This window comes from Rhamphochromis sp. 'chilingali' (assembly GCF_963969265.1).
Source record: "Rhamphochromis sp. 'chilingali' genome assembly, chromosome: 9".
NCBI classification, from domain to species: domain Eukaryota; kingdom Metazoa; phylum Chordata; class Actinopteri; order Cichliformes; family Cichlidae; genus Rhamphochromis; species Rhamphochromis sp. 'chilingali'.
This window is the reverse complement of record NC_137936.1, coordinates 5,907,164-5,928,387: the sequence shown is the minus strand read 5'-3', so window position 1 is coordinate 5,928,387 and position 21,224 is coordinate 5,907,164. Positions and strand designations below refer to the sequence as shown.

At 40.4% G+C, this 21,224-nt stretch overlaps 1 protein-coding gene across 2 annotated transcripts in view; it reads left to right on the top strand.

The window, feature by feature from the left end:
- The first annotated feature begins 4,517 nt into the window (after window positions 1-4,517).
- sox13 (SRY-box transcription factor 13) overlaps window positions 4,518-21,224 on the top strand; it is a 53,247-nt gene continuing 36,540 nt past the window's right edge. The window contains exons 1-2 of one of the 2 annotated variants that reach the window (XM_080892244.1): window positions 4,518-5,752; window positions 17,030-17,128. The gene's annotated coding sequence lies outside the window, so the exon portion shown is untranslated. The remainder of the gene's footprint in view (window positions 5,753-17,029; window positions 17,129-21,224) is intronic. The other variant, XM_080892243.1, reaches the window with a different exon arrangement.

Genomic DNA, 21,224 nt, shown 5'->3' with positions numbered 1-21,224 from the left:
ACGACGGTCACAAATCATTTCAGTTTGATGGTTGGCTGGAACCACATCCCCAAACAAGGAACAAAATCAAATTGATGATGAGACACTTCGGATGGAACCGGAGACAGAGAGGCGTCTCAGGAACGTACCTCAGGAAACTGGTAGTCCGCTACTCACTGCAACCAACTGAAGACGGAAATTTTCCTACACAGTATGGAAGCTGTTGTGTTAGACGTGGACCCACATATGTTCATGGAATAGAGTAGCTGCAGATTTGGATCTAAAACATAGATGCTTGGCTTTAATAAACACTGCTGCCCGAAAAATCACATGGAAGAAGAGACTTAGCTTAGGTTGTCATACACAAATAAAGAGCTGTTAACTCTATAGCCTGAGCAGAAAGCTATCCAGAACATACACGCTTAACAATCCAACTATCCGCTGTATTATCCAGGTATTCTAGAGAGTATACAACAATCAAAATTGGCTTTCATGATTACTTATTTGATAAAGCCCATTTGCCATTTGAAAATCCATAATGACTGCCAACTCTCAAAAAGACTACACTTAAAAGTCATATCATACTTCATTTGCAGTCTTTGCTGTTGCAGAAATCTCCCATAGATTTCCATTCAGGATTCTTTGAGTGTGGTTTCGCCTCAATTCACGATGTCTCTGAAAGCTTTACTACATAAAGTGAGGTGTCGCGACACTGTTGAGGATCATTGAATGATATTAGCCTACATTGATGCTGACAGGTCAGCTGAACTTTAGGAAAAATGATTAGTAAGTGCTTCAATTTCAAGTAGCCAGATGACACAGATAAAGGATGCACGTGTCCACTTATATAGCGGGACATATAATATCTGTACATAATACACAAAAAACTAAAGAGAAACGCTGGACAATGGTTAAAAAGCGGAAGAATAAAGTGCAGGGAAAGTGAAAAGGCTACAGGAGAGAAGGGGAGATGGAGAGAGAAAAAAGAGAAGTGTAGAAAAGGGTTTTGTAATCTGGGTATAGTGGTGTTGTGCCGTCTCCATGGTGACAGGCACAAAGGCCCGTGGTTGGCCATTGATGGCTAATTGTATTCTTCACAGCTCTTTTGTTAATTGTTGTCTGCCCAGCTCCCACTTCCTGCTGGGCCACGGCACAAAGCCACGAACAGGAGGGATTAGAAATGGCACATCAGCTTCCCCAATGCACAGCCAACCTCTCTCTACCTCATTCTCTCCCTCTCTTTCATTCTCTCGCTTTCTTTCTGTTTCTCTCTCCCTCTTTCTGTCCCCACAGAGCCGCACCTCCTTTTATCTGCTCCTCACTGTGTGCACTCCCATGACCTCAGAGAGTCCTTCGTTCCTTCTTTACCTTTCATTCTTTCTTCATATGAGGTCTTCACTTCTTTACTCGCACTTATGTGATGTTGGCTTGATTCTTGCTTCTTTACCTACAACACTGTCACAGTTAGCCACACAGATACAATAAGATAACATTACTGTAGAGCATAACCACATTCATGTCTTTCAGTCATGGCAGGCTTGGCTGTTCACCATCACATGGGAAATACGGACTGATGACAACTTTTCACAATTAAAGGACAGTACAAAAAAAGCACTGCTCAAACACAAGATTTGCATATGATGGTTGAAAGATAAGTTAATTTATATAATCTTCATCAGAGGCAGAGGAAGAAGAATGTTCTTGGAGCCAGCCACAGTGTGTCCAATATAAACTGTGATCATTTAAAACTCATTGGATTCTTAAATGCATTCTCTGGGAGATGCAAATTAAGATAAGATAAGATAAGATAGAACTTTATTAATCCCTCGGGTGGGTTCCTCTGGGAAATTCGACTACCTGGATTGCTACCTGGATTGTTTTCAGCGGCAAAGTGTTTCTCAGTGAAAGGAACCGGAGCGTTTTTGAACTAGCCTGAAGTTACAGTGAAATGGTGCGAGACTAAGATGCTGTTGTGTGTGTTACGTCCAAAAATGTTTGAATTTATGTGAGGCAAAGGCCAGTGCCCCTGCTACACGTTAATAAAGTCTGGTAGACTGGTAGGTGACACAGTAGAGAATCTCCACCTATCCAAAAACGTGTGTTGTAACTAATCATAAATGGTAAATGGCCTGCATTTGTATAGCGCTTTACTCAGTCCCTAAGGACCCCAAAGCGCTTTACACTACATTCAGTCATTCACCCATTCACACACACATTCACACACTGGCAATGGCAAGCTACATTGTAGCCACAGCTGCCCTGGGGCGCACTGACAGAGGCATAACTATAAAAAAAGCATAATGTAATTTTAACTTATATATCAGTAAATACTTAACTACTACACGAGTGCTTCCAGTTCATTGGAGGGAGGCGGTGCTAGCATATATCACAGGACTTTTAGGCTTTTATCTTTTATTTCAATGTGTGTTTTTCTGCCCTGCATTTCGTTGCCCTGTACCTGTGCATGTGCAATGACAATAAAGTTGAATTCTATTCTATTCTATTCTATTCTATTCTATTCTATTCTATTCTACAAATACTGATTTGTCCTCACTCCGAAGTCATCACATACTGATGCTTGGACAGTAAGCGTCACACTGTAACCCACTGCGCACCTACTTAATGCCACCTTTCAATGTGCAGACATTGAGGGGTTCGACATTGCCAGAAAATGCTGAGGATTTTCTATGAGTCTGTGGTGGCCAGTGCGATCCTCTATGCTGTTGCATGCTGGGGGAGCAGGCTGAGGGTCGCAGATGCCAACAGACTTAATAAACTGATCCGTAAGGCCAGCAATGTTGTGGGGATGGAGCTGGACTCCCTCAAGGTGGTGTCGGAGAGGCGGATGCTGTCCAAGATAAAGACAATGTTGGATAACACCTCCCACCCACTCCATGACATGTTGGTCAGTCACAGGAGCTCGTTCAGTGAGAGACTGAGATTACCGAAAAGCACCACTGAACGACACAGGAAATCATTCCTGCCTGTGGCCATCTCCCTGTACAACGCATCCACTTAACACACTGTTTGCTGCTACAACTACACATGTTTCTTTTCCAAATATTTATTTATAAGTGACTTATGTATGTATGTATGTATATATATGTATATATTGTACTATTCTTAGTTAGCGTATTGTCTGTCTTGTCTTAATGTTGGTTTAAAATGGAGCACTGTAACAAAAAATAATTTCCCCCAGGGATCAATAAAGTATTCTGATTCTGATTCTGATTCTGACATGTTTCTGTCTGAAATAAACAGCATCTGCTGGTGCTGGCATGGACATGGACGTGTAACCTTTGTAACATTGTAACACTGTTAGTTTAATCTTATTCTGCTATCTTATTGCTACCTTTATATACTGCTGTTTTAAACTGCTAGTTTACTGGTAGTTTATACTGCTAGCTTACTGCTAGCATTATATACTCCTACCTTAATCTGAAAGAATGTATTTATTAAAACTACTACCAACAAACAAAATAAACACACAAACCTCAGAGCTGAAAACTAAGACTTTCAAGCAAACGTTGAGGAGTAAATGCTGTGCCCGCTGATAAAGAATTATCCCTGCTTGATGCAGCTAACACTGCTAGCAAGAGACAAGGTAATTGCTGTTAGCTTGCAGCAATGTTTACAAGAAATCTGCTAAATTTTAAATCCAACATTTTACCTGGATATTTGTAATGTAGTTGTGCTCCTGCTGTGTAAAACAAACCAGCCGTGTATGGTAACAGCTGAACACAGCTAACACTTCTGTTCTTCACTTTTAAACTTCCATCACTATGATTTATTCTTGTTTTTTCTGCCCTCAGTCATTGGGTTATTCTTTATGTTGTCACTGCCGAGCGTGATTTTGTTGCAAAACCCTTACTTACCCCAAAGTTTTTTTGTTTTTTTTAAAAAAAAGTGATCTGGATAGGAGTCAAACTCCTGTTTTTTTTTCTTCATCACGCATAAAAAGAGACGCTGAAGGTGTACAGTTTCATTCAACACATGGCAAGTAGTGTTCAGTTCAGTTCAGTTCATTTTTATTTCAAACATTTCAAACATGTGCCTTCACAATCATTACAAAGTATTATTCCATTATTTGTTTGAAAAGGAGTAGGCAGAAGTATTTACTTATTTGTCCCTACCCCCTCAAGTTTTACCTCTCATTCATTTAATTGTTTGTTTGTTTTTTAGTCTTAAAAGTGTGACTGACTAAGAGACAGTGTCTAGTGAGCTAAGAGGTAGAAAGTGTTTCAAATAGTGGATACATACAGCACCCACCAAAAGTATTTGCACTTTACTGTTAGCATACTTTTAGAGGATATTCTAAGGAGCTTAGAAAGAAAAGTGTCTGGACTTCTTTAAGTTGCTTGAAGACGTTAAACCTCTCATCCGAGAAGCTTCTTCAGTTCTAAGAGTCAAATGAGTCCCAGATTTACAGGATATTGTACATGGAGTGGGGAAAAGCCCTGAAAAAAAAATATAGGAATAGTTTTACACCACACTTGTTAAGCATGACAGACTTCTTTGATCAAAAGGTGGAAATTTTAAAAATGACAAGCGGTCAAATCGAACTGAATATCGACAGTATTGATACCAATACTAAAATATTGATATAAGTATCAGATCAATGGTGGCAAAGTATCAATACTTTAAATTCAGTAGCAGACCTCTGAATTCTGTTAAATATTTTTTTATTCATGTATTTATTAAAAAAAAAAACACACCTCAAACAAACACTCAGAAACAAACACTTTTGTGTCGTGTTTTTTGTTTTGACTGTCAGATCTATTTTATTCATTGTTTGTCTGACACATTTAAAAAAAATCACAGTGTTTAAAACGTGTGATATCGGCATTTAGTGGCATTTTTGTGGCATTTATTTGGTATTGGCTCAATACCAAATTTTGCAGTATGGCACAGCTGAATAAAGAAAGCCTCTGTCAACAAAGATCACTCTTTGAATCAACCCAGGCTCACTCATGATCACCCCTCCCCCTTCTAATAATCTTTACTCAGTCCCGAAGACGTTTGAAAGCGCAACTTTACACGCTCTGTAATCTCATGACATTTTAAAGAGCGACCAACTAATCACTGATAACAGATTAGCTTGACTACTAACTGCATTCTCTCTCTTTATTTATTTATTTATTTTATATGTACTTGTAAAGTTAAACGACCCTGCCGGTATCTTTGCTATTAAGTCTTGCTTATTGGATTGGTTATGGATCTAAGAGGGAGAGAAGAGGCCGTCAGTTGGTGAGGTCTCTCCAATCAATAGTCATTAACAGTGTAGTCAATGTGCGTTTCAATAGACACGGGAGCCAGTAACAGATTATCGACTCTCTCTCCCTTGATACACTCGTGTGTGTGTGTAAGTGTTCTCACAGCCGCCACCTGGAAATTAGTCCCTCTCCCTTTAAGTGGGAGGTGAGCTGCAGGGCGCTGGGGACGGTGAGAGTTGGAAACCCAGACAAGCAAACAGAAAGTCACCGGGAGTGAGTGAGTGAGTGAGTGTGCGCGCTCCCCGTCTCCAAAAACATTTACGCATCGCAGCAGTGTTCCGCCTGCCTCTCACTCCTCACCGTCATCTTACCACAAACAGCAGCCGGCTCTCTCCACTCCGAAGGACCGGGAGGACAAGTTCGTGCGGAGAAGCGTCTGTCCCAAACCACCGTGCTTTGCATGCGGTGAGCAATTAAAGCGGGGGAGGAAGAGGAGGAGGACGGAAGTTTATCCCCCCCTCCTGTCTCTCTGGTGGAGAGCGCAGGGCGCACCGGGACTGGTGAGTGGAAGCTTGATGGTCACTCTTCGTGGAAATATTAACCACTGTCGTTAATAAGAACTTGGGAAGGAACTTCCCAAACTCAGATCAGTCGGAATTCCACCTCATCCATCAACCTCTAACTTTCCCAACATTCCCATTTAGTCTAACTTGCACCAGCTTCTCCATTTACGCTTTCTTTTGACTTTTGACTTTAATGCATAATTATGTGGAAAAATGAGCGCTGCTCTCGACCTCACTGCTCCGCTACACAATTATCGAGTGGTGTGGGAAATTATTATTATGATGATGATGATGGCGGTGGTGATGGGGATGATGTCAGTTCTGTTGGCAGATGCAAATGAGCGGATATCAGCAGGTTCACCGAGAATAGGCACAGGTGTCAACGTTTTAGCAAAGACTTCAACACCCTTCTTTTCTCCATAAAGCCCCATTTTTAGCTGATCCACTGAAGTATGGCAGTGAATAATTAGAACTTCATTAAGTTTCAGAGTGAGGAAAGTTCTCCTTGTTGTACTGTGAAATTTTGCCAGCATAGAAATATCTTTTTATAAAGCTGTGGGGTGGGAAGCAGTGGCACTGTGTTGCAGCGGTCTGGTCTGTAAAGCAGTGGAGCCCTGAGGGTCAGTGATGTCAGAGGTGACACCTTAGGCTCCTTTAAGTATGTTCAGGGGTTCTCAGCATGTTAAAAGGGTCAGGCATTAGCAAGGTGGGAAACGGTTCACAGGTCTGGGAACAGTTCAGAGGTGACATCTCAGTGCCGAGTACAAAGTGTGTGGAAGGAAGGAGTGTGAGTGTGTGTGCTCGTCTTTACAGTGGCTGGTTGCATACAAAGCTGTCCATCAGTGGGGAGTCCCTGACCTTTCTTTCTGTCAATCTCCTTTCTGTCCTCTTTCACTCTTCAGTCCCATCTTCTCACCCCCTGCTGCCCTTCATTTCTTTTTCTTTTCTTTCTTTTTTGGAGGCTAGTTTAATGCTGCATCTTCATATACTTTAGCTTACTGCACACACACACACACACACACACACGCACACACACACACACACACACACACACACTATCTTTCAATAGAGCAGGGCGATATGGCCAAAAATATTTATCACGATATATATTTGAAAATTTGCGATAACGATATAACCGACGATATAATTGATGCGAGACAAAATACAACTCCACAACATTACTAGCGCAAAAAGACAACCTTCCATTTATTTTCACTTAAACAAGAAGCTGGTTTTTATGTACATTAAAGCTTTATAAAAATGTAACAGTGCAAATGCAAATTCCTTGCTGAAAGTTTAACCAAAGGCATTTCCAGTAGAAATGGGCTGACATATCCTGAGCATAACCATGTATAATATCCACTGAAGTTAAAAAGAGGTGCTTTGCAACATTAAACTGCAGTGTGCAGTACGTATTTTTCGCACCATAAGGTGCACGGGATTATAAGGCACATTAAGCGAAACAAAGCAGTCAGATAAATCAAACTTTATTAAACTCATTCTTCTTGTTTCCTCCACTTCTGTACCATTGATTCATTAATGTTGAATTCTCTGGCAGCTGCTCTATTCCCATGTTGTTGCAGTATATTAATGACTAACCTCGTATTGTGGATGGATTATCTCAGTTGTTCTCCTGACTGAAGTTTGGTCCGTTTACAGCATCCTGCCATGCGATTGCATTTGTCTCTAACCATCAGGAACCTTCACGTTAACTTTTATAAGTGGAAAAGTGTTAGTGTTCGTCCTCCAGCTTCACTGTTTATGTTATGCTAACATAGCTGTGTCGCTAGCGATCACGTAGCACATCATTATATACCAGCTAGCCCAACTTCAGTAACCCTACAAACGTCACTGCTGTTTAGTTTCCTGTCTTCATTTATGTTGGAAGTGATAGCAGAGCTGTACGTTTGATTTTTTTCAGAAATCTCTCAGTCAGAACGTGCTATATCATGCTTAGGTAACTAGCGAAACTAGCGAGCTAACTTCCGCTAGCTTCCTGCTAACTTCTAACTCCGTTAAATGTAATAACTTTTGTTTTCATGGATGCCTGGAAGTTAAACTTTATAGTTACACCTGGTAAAGCAGCAATGCTGATCGTTTTATTAAAGATGAAAGAATTGAGACAGTTTTTAACTCTCAGTGATGCTGCAGTGTTGTTTGACCTGAAGCATACGGAGTTTAGGACCCAGATTACTCCCAGATTTAAGAGCATCTTAGTCCGACAAATATGACAATAACAACAGCCGCTTGCATGTTCTGCAAAAAAATGTGCTTTGTTGTGTATCTGACGGACAAACACCAAACCAGTTCCACATCACTGAAGTTGCACCATTTTTACAAACCAATTCTGGTTCATCTGTTTCACTCAACAATCGGCCATGTGCGTATGAAAACAAAGGCACTGCGCATGCGCGTTTTACTCCCATTCTATCGCGATATTTCATTTTCCTATCGTTGCCTAACATTATACCGGTATTACCGTGAACGGTATAATATGGCCCAGCCCTATCTTTCAATCTCTGCGGTGGACAACAGAACCAAGCAATGCAGATGTAAAGAGTCTGCTTGTCAGCAGCAATGTACTCCTGCTCTCCTCTCTCTTTCTGACACACACACACACACACACACACACACACACACACACACACACACACACACACACACACACACACACACACACATAACCTCGAGGACTGGTTTTTCACCCTTCACCTCCACCCCCTCCCTATCCCTCCACCGGCCCCACCTTCTCTTTTGGAGCTTTGTCTTCCCAGGTGAACGGGTTCATGCTGGGGGAAAGGTGACCTGCACCTTCACTCGTGCTTTGTTCGCTGGCCCGAGCACTGTCGTGTCTCATGCCACAGCCTCGTCATATATTGCTTTCTAATTAGCAAACAGGTGTCTGCTAAGTTCATGTGCTAGCACTGCTCAAAGTAGTTACCACTGTTTTATAATAAGAATAAAGTTATAGGGGTGGAGTGAAGTTTATATTTGTTTCCTTTGTTTACTAGAAATTTCCACCTACATGGCAAACCACAAATGAAAGGTAACGTTATAAAGAATCAGGAACAAACTGATGTAATCAGAGTTTGGTTGTTCAAGCTGACTGTGAAAGGGAGAACATTAGCTGCTTCTAATACCTGACAGTTTGTTACTTTGCGCTCTCATGCTTGGCAGTTTTGGATCCTTGTTAGGCCAGAAAAGCGATGTCAACCTTGGACTCCTGGGTTTTTTTAATGGGCGTGTTATCGACCAACTAATGAATCAGTTAATTGTGAAAGCAACTGTAGCCACAGTTTGGGCTCATTTATCAATATTGTACCATAAATGGAGCTAAGCATCAGATGTTCTCTAAAACGTTGTTGTTGTCATTGTTGCACTTGCTGCTGTCCTGTAGGTGTTTGTGAAAGATTGGGCATGTCATGATTGAAAAGAGATGTCAGTAGGTTTTTGTGGGTTTAATTTATACTGGGCACAGTAAAGAAGATTAAAGTTTATGAATTCACATCCACACTTGGTCTTCCTGTGAAGCGTGATAACAAATTGTTGTAAGCAGGCGTGTTTACAATAAATCTACTGTTAGTGGGTCATTGTTTGTACCAATTTTTTAGACTTGAAATTTGTGCGCTCCAGTCCAGTGTGTGTGTGTGTGTGTGTGTGTGTGTGTGTGTGTGTGTGTGTGCACCACTTCCTATGCATTGGATGTCTCCATCAGGGCAGCAGAGCAGACTAAGTTTTTTCCTCGTCTTTCCTCCTGACCTCTTGTATCCTCTGGACATTGTTCTCTGAATCCTATTGAACCAGGAGTCCACAGATAAACAGCACAATGGAGAATAATGGTGTGTCTGTGTGTGTGTGTGCGTGTGTTCCTCAGCCTGTCCTTTAGCGCAGTGTGAGGCCAAGCCAATCAAAAAACCCCACCATCACTGCATTTTCTCTTTTGGAAGAATCGCAACAAGCATGAGCGCTACATACATCACTACATCACTCTGCCGCTTGAGCGACAGTATAAGCATGTTGTCTGTCCGACTCTTCAGACGGGTCGGCATAAGGACTTCACTTATATTGTGCAGCAACCTAGAAATTAAATATACGGTGACAGAGTCATATCATTGTATCACATCAGCTCACTGTGCTTTAAATTTTTGCTGTTAATCCATCTTCCTGAGGGTTAAACCTCCAAACTGAACAAATTAAATTAGTTTTCATGTGCAAAGAATTTGGACAATGAGATTTAAAAATGAATAACATAGTGTAGTATAGTCGACAGTCGATCAGCTGAATCATTATTTAACCCAGGAGTCTTGAACCTGCAGCTGGTCCTGAATGTGGCTGTTTTGTCCATCTCTAGATAAAAAGTAGAAATGAATATTTTTTAAAAAAAAAATTATTCCTTTAACCCTCTCAAGGCAGGCATTGCCGATTTGCAACAGTTAAAAACTAACAACCTGATTACCCCACATACATATTTTATGAGTTTTTTTACTCAGAAGTACCACTGCAGGACTTAGTTGTGCATTAGCAACAAAAAGTTTAATTTGAGCCTGAGGGGGTTAAGTGGTTCTTTACATTCTTCATCACATTAAAAAAATATTGTGTCATAGCACAGAACAACAGTCCCTTGTGGTGTGTGATACTTTAAACTGTGTACAATATATTAAAGCTAATCAGATTCAAAGCGCCCTGCAGAGGATAGTTACAGACAAACATTTTAGAACTGTGGTAGAAGTTTTGCAGTGTTTAGCACTGCTGCCTCACATCAAGAAAGTCTTGGGTTCAACTCCAGCAGGCAGATGGACCCTTCTGTGTAGAGTTTGCATGTTCTCCCTGTACCTGCATGGGTACTCTGCCTTCTCCCCTTTTCTGGAACTTGGTTGTCTGTGTGTTAGCCCTGCGTTAGCCTGGTCACTTGTTCAAGGTGTAACTTGCCTCTTCCTCTAAGACCTCAGTTGGAAGAAAATGGATGGATAGACTCTCGCTTTTACATGTTTCTATTAATTAGTAATGAGCAGTCATACACAATTCCACCAAAGACAACTTAGCGATAGCCAGTTTAGTAGTGCCTAAGTCCTTTTCATTCTTTTTATTTTATTTATTCCATATGCTGCTGTGAAAAAGATTGGCGTTGAAAGAGTTTTGTTTTACAAAAATGCAAAATGACAATAAAGAATTTGTTTACTTTGGCAAATAAACCTGAAAAAGTAAACAGTTAAAACATTTTTTTCATAAACAGTATTATTCAAAATATTCCTCCAGCCTGCTGTACTATTGTTATATGTGGTAAAAGATTTAAATTATTCACACCTATTAGTAATGTTGAAAGGGTTTTTTTTATGTGGGCAGCAGGTTCATAATAAGGCCCAATCATGTTTGAGATTTCTTTTGGTCAGAAATTGTTAAAAAAAACAACAAAACAGCTCTTTGATAGTAAAGTTTACCTGACTTAACACTGATTTAACTATATATTCAAAAAAGTTGCATGTTTTCTGATCTCTGATGTGATGATTTACTGCTTTCCCTACTTTTGCATGTTGGCTGGCTAAAATATGACAGCTTTAAATGTAAGAAAACATTTTCAAACAATTTAAATAAAAAAAAAAATTCACAGTTAGATATCGAAAAATTTGTATTTGTAGTTATTATCATTTTATTAACATAATATTAATAATTATTATAATATTAATTAATTAATTAATTAATTACTCTTTAATTATAATATCAATTAATTACTGTGGTAATAAGTTCACATGTGATAGAGTTTAGAGACTTGTACTTATATTGATACTTCTGCAAAGCAACGTTTAACAATCCCTTAAAACATATAAAATCATGTGTTGTGTTTATAGAACATTATTAGAAAAGAAATTCAGCCAGCTGATTGTTATAAAAACAAAATAATATCTACCTTTTAATTTTGACAAAAATCCGTTCAAATCGCAGTATTTTATGGCGTCATCGCTGCCCACTGTTGGACAAACTATGTAATGGCAACACTATACCTAATGTCCCACCTTCATCTACTCTTAAATGTCTTATTTGCCTTTTTTTCTGTCTTATCTTGTAAAGCCCTTTTTTCTTTGTTTTTAAAAGGTGCTACATACATGAAGTTTATTATTATTACTATTAATATTATTATTATTTTCTGAGTCAAGGCTAGCCTCTCAGACCTGCGCTTCAGTTTCTTATTACCCACTTTTACTCTTACTGCACCTGACTTGTGTATAGGTGTATCTCCCGTAAAACGTCTCACTGACTTATCTTTTGGTCTGCAAAAACAAAAAGTTAAATTGAGCAAAAGTAATTTGGCTCCTCGTGCAGAAATAATGTGCAGACCAGTTTAAATGGCTGCGTGTTCAAAAGCTCTCCCGCCTGGTGCCTGCCTAAAGGAAACATCTGTTGAATGCAGTTAGAAGAGACTCATAAAAAAGTAGGTAAACTGTGACATATTAGGTGTCAGTCACCAAGATCAGTAATAACTTTGCTTTGTTGTGTTTTGTGGCAACAAGTTAATCAACTCTTGCAATGCTTTAAATCATGTTCAGTGAATTGTTTTTGAGTGCATTTGGATTATTTGATTAATTGATACCGCTGTTGATGCTATTTGCTGTTTTTCTTAAATGAAAATATGCTGAATATCTAAAAAAAACTGTTTTTTTTCTGGTAAAAACAGTGCTTAGATATTCAGTTTAATTTGATGAAATATTTCTGTTTAAGATCACACTGTGTAAATTCCTGCCTGTGTTCAGGCTTCTCTGGTGACGAAGGTGCTTGGCTTTTATAAAGTGTGATTATTCTGGTTAATTCTTCACCATGTCCCTGATAGGAACGTGATATCGCAGTCAGCTTCTGTGCCTCACAATGGGCTTTTTTGCATTATCTAACAGCCTCTTTTTCCTCGCGTTAAGCCATCGTGACCCGTGAACATGTAGTCTTTAATGATTCTGTACATCACTATCACAAAGACCAAAGTGTGGTCCGTCGAGCACACGTGCCGAAGAGAGGGAGCTTTTGATAGAGCGGATGAACGGAGAAGTTTCAAGGTGCTCCTTGTATTCATTTCTGTTATCTCTGAAGCAAACGGGGTGAGAGAGTGCAGTAATTAAAAGTGGAGATGGAAGGATCTCAGGTGGAGATGTTAGAAGTCATGTCTTTGTGAAGGAAACACAAAGGTGGAGAGGTTGGTTGAATGCCTTTGCTTCATCTTAACATCGCTCATCACTCTTCAGAGGACTTTTTAAAGACACTTTCCACCTGTTGCCTTGGTACAGGAAAGAAAAGAAAGATAACTGTACACACTTGAGAGGAAACACACACACACACACACACACACAGGAAGACTCATCCTGGGCGGGTGATAAAACACAAGTCTTACACTGGTGATGGGCCACTTTCAGAGATACTGCAGCCGCGCACACACACACCCTGCTGTGTACATCTGCACACACCTTCAAGGTAAGATACCTGCTTCAACCTCGGCAAAGCCTTCTTTTACCAAACTCACTGTGTCCTCGCGGTTGACTGTCTTGCAGGCTTATATCTGATTGCACGGTTGAAGCATCTAATCACTAAAAGCTTCACATTACACTTGTTTTGTTTATCTTTTTAAAATATATCGACGGGATTGCTGTACCCCTGGCATGTCATTCATTTACATTCTGCCAGCTGTGCTTTGAATGTGCGCTCACCCATCCGTGAATGCTGTCATAAGCCCATAAAAACGCGCCGTAAAGCCAGAGGAGGGGGGCGAAACCACAGCAGGCTATTTATCAACAGCTGTAAATCATCTCCGAAGAAGAAAGAACGGAACCCTTCTCGAACGCTGGCCCCTGCGCCGTGTTTCTCATGCTACTTTTGATCAATTTCTAATCCCTTAAGAAAAACACACAACAAGGAGAGAGGGAAAAAAAGTTTTCTGAACTTTTCCTCTCCACGCCTGCATTGCATGCACGTGTGTTCATTCAGCACGCAATGTCAGAATACAAGCTCCTACAGGACTTAGGTGTGTTTGGCTGAATGTTGCGCTGGAGAGGGAGGCTTTTGTTGGAAAGTATGCAGCGAGTTTTTCTTTTGTCTCTCTTGTTCCCATAATGCTCGTCGCATAACGGCTCTCTATTGTTTGGCATGCGGGACGTGAATGAGCAGGTTTATGTAGACTTTTTCGTGCCCCTTAATTTGAAGAACGTACAAAGAACAAAAAAGGAATAAACATGATGATGAGTGGATTTTGTGCCACTCTCATCAAGATAAAAGTGCGTTAAAGAGGTTATTATTGGCTTAATAGATAGCATTAATGCCTGCACTGATCAGGTTCGCTGACAGTTTATTCATTTTTTTTGCTGCTGAGTGACATAAAGGCCTTATTAAATTACGTTTCAGCGCCTTTTACTGCTTTCTCAGAATTAACCAACAGATTTGCATGGCTATCAGAGAAGTGCACATGGACATACGTCTGTTTTTGTTTGCCACGGTTAAAGATAAAGGTATAATCGGCTTGTTCCCACCCTTTTTCCAGCCGATTTGTTTATTTCTGAGAGAATTCACAAACACTCTATTGATAGACGAGCCCTGCACACACAAATAAAAACACACCGGTTTCCTGGTTCATTTACATGACTTTCTCCTGCACAACGCTGCTCTGTTGTTATGTGAAACCTAAATTTTCAAAAAAAAAATTCAGGACACAAAACTGTATACCTGTTTGTTGTGTGTGTGTGTGTGTGTGGGTCTATAGTGCCATTTGCAAATGACCAGAGACCGTTTGTTTGCTCCGCAACAGCTCCACCAGCATGATTTGCATTTCCTTTTTAAAAATCAATGAAATCTAAAGCGACAGTAGGCCATTATGTGCCGGTTTGCTAGAAGTTAGTTGCGTATTTGAGTTTGTGGTGTATGTGTAGCATGGAAAACAGGCCAGCGCTCCTCCGCTGCATTGAACTTCTTTGATGACTTATCATTTGTGGGGTAACATTAGATTGTATTAATGTTAAATGAAAGAGGGGGCATAGGGGCGCAGACACACATCGTCGGTAATGCAGGAGACACTCTTATGGCTTTTATCTCCCACTCTCCACAGCTGAGCGCGATAACTTGTCTAAAATCATGCGCTCACATGCATCCAAGCTGTTGTATCTCTGCAAAATAAAGAGAGAAGCGAAGCCGAGTTACAGCAGTGGACACCGTCATCCTCCGAACACCAAACCTTTGCTGTTCTTACTGCTGTTCCTTTGAGATGAGATAAGGATTTAGTTTTCCATGTTTTAATTCTTGTTCACTTTCTTTCAGTTTTATCGCAGCCTGAAGTTTAACACAATTGAAGGCAAAACCACCCAGATAAATTTCTGTATGTGGCATTGAAGCACCTTATCAGCCCGTCACCTCCAAAAACAAAAGATGCCTGCTAACTGGAAAGAATGGTCAGCTTTCTTTTCAAATCCTAGAGCTATATTTAGTTTACTCTTTAAGCTACTTCATTAGTCAGCAATAGTATTTAACTAGAAGTAGTCAAAATTGGGGGAAAAAAGCATTTAAAGTTGTTTTTTTTCTTTTTTTAAAAAAAAGGCTCTGTAATTAAAACAGCTGGGCACAAACAGCAGGAAATAGTGCACTTGTCTTGGGACTATTTTCAGCTGTGGATTCGTATGCATTTAGTGCTCTAGTGAGTATTTACAGCAGCAGCACAGGTGTGTGCCACAGTAAAGTACAGTGTGTGTGTTTGTGGCGTTGAAAGAGCATGTCAGCCGGTGCAAAAGCGGGCCTGAGTCAGAGCAGTTGTGAAAACAGCAGAGCTCCGTGAAACAAAGGAATTAAAAACGATAACACAGTAGTTGCTGGCAGATTCCATCAACTGCTGATTTTTGGCTTTCTTCACCTTATTCATTCACAAAACGAAAAGCGTGGAAAAACACAAGCTTACCCTCTCAAAAATAATCTGCTTGGCAAAAAGTGTTCAGTCCTGTTTGTCAGCCTAAAGTTAACCTTTAGCTGTTTCTGCACATCTAATAGGAAAGGCAGCAAATCCATTTTTCTACCTGGGCTCTTCTTTCTTCTCTGTCATCTGGCAGCCCAGGAGATAAGCACGCTGTTACTGAATCTAAGAAAAAGGAATGAAAAGAACCTTTTCATTTTCTCCCCAAAAGTCGAATGACCACATTTTTTGTGGTTAATGCAGATAAGAAGAAGGGTCTGCACGGGGTGGAGGTCAGAGTGGATGGATGGGTTAACAAAACATCAGACAGTTGGGTTTTAAAAAACAAACAAACATTGACTATTGATTTGTGGCTGTGACTACATGTTTGTTATTACATTATATTGTGATAATGAAGACCTGCTAACCTTACCTTAGTAACTATTTTACTCCATATCACCAAGCCGTTTTGTATGTAAATCCAACCAAACTTTTACCGTAATGTTAACACACCATAACGGTTTTATTAATGTCTTTGTATCGCTGCCATCTATGATGCCGCATCAGATCAAAAACTCTTTCAGTGTATTTGAGCAAGTGAAAACTTTTGCTATATAAAACATGGTGTTGTAGGCAGCTAGTTACTGAGTGCAGGCAGCTGGTAGTACTCAGTCAAGCTCAGCCCCAAGATTGCTTTTACACTTATTATTAAACTATAAGTCGTAGTTGCTTTACACACGGTATATGCTCACTGGTCACTTTATTAGGTATACTTTGCTTGTGTCAGGTTGGACCCCTTTTGTCAAACGTGGTGCATTGCATTGAGATCTGGTGACTATGGAGGCCAGTGAAAATGTTGTAGCACATTATACTGGTGGAAGCAGCCATCGTAAGATAGGTAGTGGACATAAATGGACATCCTAAGCAACACTGCTCAGGTAGGCATTTAAACAACCCTGAACTCGTACAAAGGGGCCCCCAAAGTGTGCCAAGAAAATATCACTACTCCACCAGCACCAGTCTGAACCTTTGATACAGGGCAGGATGGATCCATTTTCTTGTTCTTGTTGACAAATTCCAAATCTGTTATGTTGCAGCAGAAATCAAGGCTGTGTGTTTCCAGTCTCCTGTTGTGCAATTTTGATGAGTCCGTACGAATCGTAGCCTCAGTTTTTCTGTTTGTAGCAGGCGGAAGTGGCATCCGACGAGGTCTTCTGCTGCTGTTGCCCATCTGCTTCAAGGTTTGACCTGTTGTGCGCTCAGAGATGCTTTTTGGTTGTAACAAGTGGTAATTTGAGGTCAGCTCGAAGCAGTCTGGCCATTCTGCTCTGACATCAACAAGGCATGCTCTCCCACTTTCTGTTTTTCAGATCATTCTGTGGGGCAAAATCCCAGTAGAACTCCAGTTTTTACGACATCCTGATGTACAGCCTGAACTTCAACAGGGCGTCTTGATTGTGTCTACATTTGTGAGTTGCTACCGTGCAATTAGCTGATTAGACATGTAGCCTAGCAAGCAGTTGAACAGGTGTACCTAACAAAATGGCCAGTAAGTGCATATCCTGACTGTAGAATATCTAGAGCTCCCCTACTGCTTTCTGTTCTCCTGCTTTCATCTCTCTTTCTCCTTCTTGAACAGGCCTCTCTATGTGAATGGATTTCTCTGTAAGCCCTAACATAAGAGGCAGTGGCTTCTGTTGTGTATTCCTATTTTCAGGCACTATCTTGATGTATGTGCTGTGTAGTCAGGGCCATGGGCTGGGTCTGTGTGCGTAGCGAGGCGGACTGTGTCATTACGGCGGTCAGCCAGCTACTTCAGACATGATCTCCAGCTTATTGGAGCTGGTTAAGATCTATGGCACTAAGTTGTTGCATACGCAGCTGTACTTGTGAAGCTGAAGCACACATATGCACTCGCGTGTGCGCACACACACGCAGCAAAGACCTCCTGCAGTTTGCCAGTGCCGAAACAAACAGTCCCTCAGCAGAATCACCTGTTGTGCTCCTACTGCTCAAAGGCGTTGCCATAGTAACGTCTCAGAGTCCTGGCCTCTTGGTCTATGAGACCCTCTGCAAATATAGACCCCCCCTCTCCCCCCCACTACTGCTACCACCATGACCATTAGAAACTCCTGAAAACATGCACACACACACACACACACACACACACACACACACACACACACACACACACACACACACACACACACACACGTTATGTACATGTGGGTGCTCTCAAGAAGCAGTAAATGGAGTGAGGATATAAAGTGTGCCAGGCTAAAGGAGAGAGAGCACATTGTGAGAGTCGGGCCTCCTTTGTCTGAGCTAGCCTGAAGGAGCAGGGGGTGGAAAAGGGAATGGGGGTGGAGGGGCTTTGTGAAGGAAGAGGAGAAAAAAAGTGGCCTTCATACACATCCTTTCTTCTCCTTCTCTTGTTCTATCTCTTTATTGGGAGTGTGTTTTGTCTTCTCTCTCCCCACTCACCACACCACCACCTCCTCCTCCTCCTCTGATAAATGCCACAGTAGCCTTTCGCTAGCCGCCACAATAGACGACCTGTTTCGGTGAACGCAACGGGAAGAGAGAAAAGGGAGCGAGAGAGAGGGAGAAAGAGGGACGAGAGTGAGACATGAAAAGAAAGATGGCTGCTTTTTAACCTGTGCTTCTGAAAAGCAGGAGAATAAAAGGGGCTGTGACTAAAGCCAGAGTCCTGTTCTCCTCTCTTTTCTCTCTCCTCGGTGTCTTTGTGAAGGGCACGGTTGTGTCATCAGCCTATTTATACATCTTATTTAGAAAGCTTTTGAGAAAGAGAGAGGCAGTGGTCATAGAGAGAGCACATTATGAAGCGTATTAAGCAGGATTTAAACACAGAGGACGGGTTAGATGTGTTTGACGTTGATGTTAGTGTACTGGAGACATACAGTCACATAAAGTTAACAACTGAGTTAACTCTAAATGTTACTCAGACTTACTTTTTTATCACTCTGGAGTATTTTCATATGGATGGCTGTAGTGGAAAACGAATGCATAGACTTTGCATCAATGTGTAAAAAGTACCATATTATAGAAAACCTAGTAAATCATGCATTTAAATGTTGTAGAAAATGAAAAAAAGTACATGTATCATCTGCAAATTTTGAAAAAACAAACAAACAATAGAAGCGTGCATTATACTGTCACTGAATGGAGTACACTGTGTAGCGAGATCAGTTTCAAATTTGTATACTTGGAGTATTTTAGTCGGTGACAACGAATTCTATTTTAATCCATTTTTTTGTTGGCCATATGATTTGAATAAAACCTCATTTGCAAGAGAGCTCTGGCTGTATTAAAAAAGACAGGGTATTGTGGTAGGAGCATCACAGTATACCTGTACTGATGACAGTGACATTTCAAAGTGAAATGCTTTATAATACAATTACATAAAGTGTATAACATGGATTTGTTAATACTGTAACTAGTAGTACAGTTTCCTGTGTTTGCACAGTTCTTGCTGCAGACTGCGTCCACCTCTCTACACTTGAGTGATTTAAGTCATCCCATTGCCAAAAAAGACTACGACACAACGCTATTTTTTAGTGTAGTTTTCAATCACAACTTTTAATTATTTTAATTACTATTTTCTCATTTTTTTCTTTCTTTTCTTCCATAATTTTCCATTGAAGCACATATAGGCAAAGGTCAGCTCTACTCTAGTCAATATTCTACAAATGTTAACTTTCAGCCAAATACACTATGGAGGTGCATGCTGTAAGAACATATAGGCATCACTGTCACGGCTGATATATTTCAGTACAGTGGTGTTACCATGATTAGTAGTACTGTGGAATATTTTTATATTCCATATAAAAACAGACAAACACAGACACATAAGTCTTATGTTTATTTTATCTATTTCTTTTACATATATGGACAACTACTAATGGATTTGTCCTTTTTTAGTGTTTTGGACACTGAAACACTTAATTCTGCTGAGAATCACAAACAATCCGTGCTTGAAAGCAGCGCATTGAAGCAGCACAGCAGCTGCTGTCTGGAGAGCCTGTGAACTTTAAACTGTGCTCTTACCTCGCCTCACGTACCTGTTGACTGGGAAGATTGTTGAGCTGAATCTTTTCAATATTGCCTTAAAAGTCTTTTTTTTCCCTCTTCACCTCCCCGCGCTGTTTTTCTGTGCTTGTAAAACCCTCACAGTTGTGCTGCTTCTGTTGGAAAAGAGAAATTAAATTGATGGCATGCATTTGTCTGTATTCGCGCATGCTGCTCTATCTGACAAAGATGAGAAAGTAATTCCATTCTGCATCAGTCTGCTTTAGTTTAGCAGTCAAATACACGGACTGTATGTTGTAAATTGTAACAAAGTGCAGTAAATTGGGACTTTGTGTGGCAACAAATACCCAAACTTTTATTTTGGAGTACACCAGTGTTGGCTGTGGTTGCTTCTACCTTGTTAAAAGAGAAACACAAAAAGCTTGTGCTTATCAGTTCTGCTGAAAGTCAGCCACACCGCAACAAGATGAATAAGAGAAACCACAACCCCTTACACCGTCACTCAATAGAACAGATGAAAACGAACAGAAGACAGTAGTATGCAAACCAAGGTAGGATGCAAAGTCAAAACGATTCCTTTAATGAGCGATGTCAGGGGTTAGTAATATTCATCTTTAAATGTAAATTCTTGATTGTTCTTATCAGAGATAGACTGAAGCTGTTTGACAAATACCACACAGAGCTTAAGACAAAGCCTGACTCATTCCTGTATTAATAAGAAGGACTGAAATGGGACTGCTTTTGAAATCAAGCAGTTGTCCCTGATCTCTTGACGACAGACAAAAGTCTTAGTGGTTTTGCTGAAGAAACTAAGCACATCTTTGTGGTCTGTGTTGACTCATACGCAGTGCGTGTTCAGTCTAAGTCCTTGTTAAACCTTCAGCAGATACAGATAATTTTTTTTAGGGAGGAAGGAAACAAAAGCAGAAGCAGCGTTGCTGAAGATCTGCAGATGACTCAGTTTGGGTGAACTCATTTATAGGTGCTAATCAGTTATTCAAACTCTATGTAAATGTATTATTATAAGTTACAAATAAAAACACCTATGTGACAGATGGACAAATGCTGACATGCAAAATTTCAGCATTATGCAGGTCCTGATACCAGGGCAGCAGTTTGATAAGATATCACAACTTTTTACTGATAAAACCAGAAAAGATGGAGAGAATACATCATGGCTTTTGAGATGAATGCATTTTTAAGAGATGTGAATTTACTTTAATCACCTAGTAAGTAAGGCATTTATTTTTCTACTATTCTGAGCTCATCGGTGCAGGAAAACAAAGGGGCACGCCTTATCTAAGCTAGCCGATCATACATCGGGACTGAAAGATGATCTTAACTTGTCTCTTAGTATTCTGGTAACGTCTATGTTAAACCCATCTAATTAAAATGCATACTTCATTGTGTGGAGTATTAGAGTAACTAACTGATGTTGAGTTAGCTTGTTTTTCTGCAGCATGCAAACCAGGCCTTGATATTTAGAACCGCCCATCTCTTGTTAAAGAAATGTCC